This window comes from Cryptotermes secundus, unplaced genomic scaffold (genome assembly GCF_002891405.2).
Source record: "Cryptotermes secundus unplaced genomic scaffold, Csec_1.0 scaffold17, whole genome shotgun sequence".
NCBI lineage: Eukaryota > Metazoa > Arthropoda > Insecta > Blattodea > Kalotermitidae > Cryptotermes > Cryptotermes secundus.
In genome coordinates, this window is record NW_019729207.1 from 901,048 (window position 1) to 904,789 (window position 3,742).

A 3,742-nucleotide genomic window follows, 5' to 3' on the forward strand; every position below is an offset into this window, starting at 1 on the left:
TGCTACACTAGCATTGGCATGTCAGGTGCTGGCGGTTAAATAGACCTGACTTGGAGATTATACAAATTATTTTGCGCTAAGTGATACAAATCTTTATCAAACATGGCGGTTGAATGGGCGACACTCCTGCATGATATTCAATAGATCCCGGGTTCAACTCTAAGAGATTTCCGTCTTAATTGTCGCGTTTCCATGGAGATCTCAGGATAGTGCCATAAATTTGGCCACGACCACTTCTTTCAACTTTCTTTACAATTCAGTAATCATTGTACCACTCCATGCTATAGACTGGGCGGTAGAGGCAGGAACTGACTGTAGGGCAGACAAACAGAAGGGGTCGGAAAGTAATACGAATGAAAGGAGGGTTCAATCACAACTCGAAGTCACATTGCGACTGACTATCAGTCAGTCTTGGTGTCGAGCTCAACCTGAGGCTTATGACCGGATATTTATTAGTGTTTGACAGTTTCGGTCTTATTTTGTGTGGCGCCCTCTCTGACGAGAGGACAGGTCTGTCTTTTGTTGGAGTCATTGTCTGCAGTAGTAGGTAATTTGTCATAATGTAAAAGATATTTACATTTCACATGTTAAACAAGTTAGTTAGTTAGTTAGTTAGTTAGTTAGTTAGTTAGTTATTAGAGAGGGTGGGTTTCCCCATGCACTTAGACCTGTAGTGGTCCATTGTGCTTCCCTCTATGATTTCTACCAGCCTCTATATCCTACCGGTATTGGTGCGTACCATCAGTCCCGCCCAGCCAGCGAGACCGGCTCTACTGGCTGAGAAGTATCTATACTGCTTCCCCCATCTACCGGAGGTATTAGTGACTGCTATTGGGCGGCAAACGTCCGCAATTTTGCTCAGTGACCTCCTTTGGAGATATGAGGTTCTTTTACGTGCCGTAAAGCTACGACACGGGACCCACGGCTTAAAGTCCCTCCCGGAGGAATTGTTCCCTGAATTTTTTCGCCCTTAAAAATTCGACGACCTCCGCCGGGTATTTGAACCCGCGTACTACGATGTTAAACAAGTTAATAAATGTACATAAAATATATACAGGGCCTCTGTCAGTCCATGCTCAGTAACCAGATTATGGCCTAGTTCTAGTAGCTTCCGCTACAGCGGCATTCTAGTCACTTGAACGGTCGTATGCTTTACCGCCGCCAAGTTTAAGCCTCTTATCTGTGTCGGGCTTCTTCTTGTCCAATATTGCGAACATTTTCGTTATTATTGTTTTGTATGACTTCTGCTCAATCACAATTGAACTACTGGTCCTCGTTATATAGCCCTGACACGGGCCGCACAGAAAACGCGTTCTCTCGTTGCGGGGAAAACTTCCACAGTGCTGCTCCATAGCAACGACTGTTGTACTGTCTGTTTATACAGATGTTATTGTGAGAAGCTGGTAGCTGAGGGCGGGGACAGTTCGGAAATCCAGAAGAAGTGGAACGTCCGCCGTTGGAAGCCGCTACCAAGCAACCTCTAGTGAAGACTGAGAACACTATATATGTGTAACTCAGTGAGACTGTCGTAGTTATTTGTAGTTACGTCCTGTAAATATCCAGGAAATCCGATTGCCAATTCAAACCCCGTCCGTAGTCACATTCACGTGACAATAAACTCCCGTTTGTGCTTCATAATTCAGTTCATTTTCTCGAAAGGCTCAGCCAGAATAGCAAGACCCTGAATACGTGACCCAGATATTTCCAGAAATTTCGAAAGATATCTGCCAAGCAGACATATGGTTTGTCTGTAAAAAATACAGACCTTCTGACTGCCAGCTGGTATACTGTGGCGAGGCTATATGGCCGGTACGAGTAGCTCAGTCGGTATAGCGATTGGCAGCGGGCTAGACGAGCGAGGGGTCGGAGTTCGAGTCCCGGTAGGGTCAAGAATTTTCTCGTCTCCATGTCCTCCACACCGGCTCTGGGGTCCACCCAAACTCCTGTCCAATGAGTACCGGGGGCCCTTTCCCCGGGGGTAAAGCGGCCAGAGCGTGAATCTGACCACTCACCTTCAGCTAGTGCGGAGGTTATGAAAATGTGGTTCTAGATATCCACTCCCCCACACGCCTTCATGGCGCAGGGACAAATTTTACCTTTATGGGCCCAGTTCAGTTCTAAACAAGCGTGTCATCGAGGATACACGTAATTAACTCTAAGGAGGTTAATTATCTGTTGAGTTTTCTTAATCTTCATTTCTAATGTGAAAGAGAGTCTTTCTTCAGTAAATTTTATGTTCTCCCATTTACATAATTTATTTAACTAAATCCATGGTTATATTTAAGTGGAAGTCATTTGTTCAGTTTTCTGACGAAATGTAGCGACATTTTACGAGTAAGGAAACGCGCTAGCAATGTTGTCGCGAGCTGGAAATGTATGTTACAATTGCTTTTCTTTTCTTCTGTGCTAAGAGGAGACCGAATTCGGGTAATGCTTGCTACCATTCAATCCAGAAACTCTTGTCTTCTCGTCTCTTGTCTAAAAACATAAAAATTTAAATATATAAAACTACTGTTACGCCCGTCGTTCTATATGAGTGTGAAACTTGGTCTCTGATATAAATGGAGGAATATAAGACTGAGAGTGTTTGAGAACAGGGTGTTAAGTGACAGGAGGTTGGAGAAAACTGCATAATGAGGAGCTTCATAACTTGTACTCTGCTCCAAGTATAATTAGAATAACCAAGTAAAGGAGGATGAGATGGGAACGTCATGTAGCAAGAATTTGGAAAAGAGGAATGCGTATAGGATATTGGTGTAAAGCCAGAAGGAAAGAGATCATTAGGAACACAAAGGCATAGGCAAAGTAACTAAAAAGTAAAGATATCACTGTAACAGGCCGTGGAGGCCCATAGGGTTGTGAGACGTTGAGGTTCCCACATTTTCTAGACAATCATCTCATAGATGGCGGTAAGGTTGTCAGCCCTACGCGCCGGCCGCCCTTTACACCCAAGAATATTCTTGGTACTCATTTCTGTTAGAGACTGAGTCGATCCCAGGGCCATAGTGCGGCTGGGAGGATTAGATCAATTGAAAAAATCCAATTGCATCGGGACTTGAACCTGCTACCTTCCGGCTTGTAGCATAGTGCCTCAACCAACTACGCTCCCGCGTGCCCGAAAGGCATGGGTAAGTGGATAATATTAAAATGCTCCCACTGTTTATATTCGTTTATATTCAGAATTACGGGTTCGATTCTCCGTATTTCTGTCCTCCATAGCGTCCAGAACGGGTCTGGGTCTCAACCTGCCTCCTATACAGTAGGTATTGATTGCCCCTTGGGTAAAGCGGCCGGAACGAGACTCTGAGTACGCACCTCCATCTAGTGTCGAGGTCGAGAACGCTGGACCTATACCTCCACTCCTCCATACGCTCTCATTCCATAGCTGTTATTTATTTAAGCACAGGAACAACTTTGCCTTTTATGATTCTCACGGCAGATATTACTACCCGAAAGAGCTCTAGGACTTCGAGGTTTCCACTGAGATTGATGTGAAGATTGCTGTCTTCTGGGGTGTGACGCCGTGTAACGTTGTACAAATATCCCAACTCTGCGAAGGAACTTGTAGTTTCCATGTTCAGGGAGAGGGTGGTGTCAGGTTCTGCCGAAACCATGATACCTTTGTAAAACAGAGTCGGTATCACATCTCAGAAGACTGTAAGCTTCCTTAAGTGACTGATGTTCGTGACGGAGACAGGAAATTTTATGGAAGGATAAGGACTGAATTTGTGTCACGTTTTTC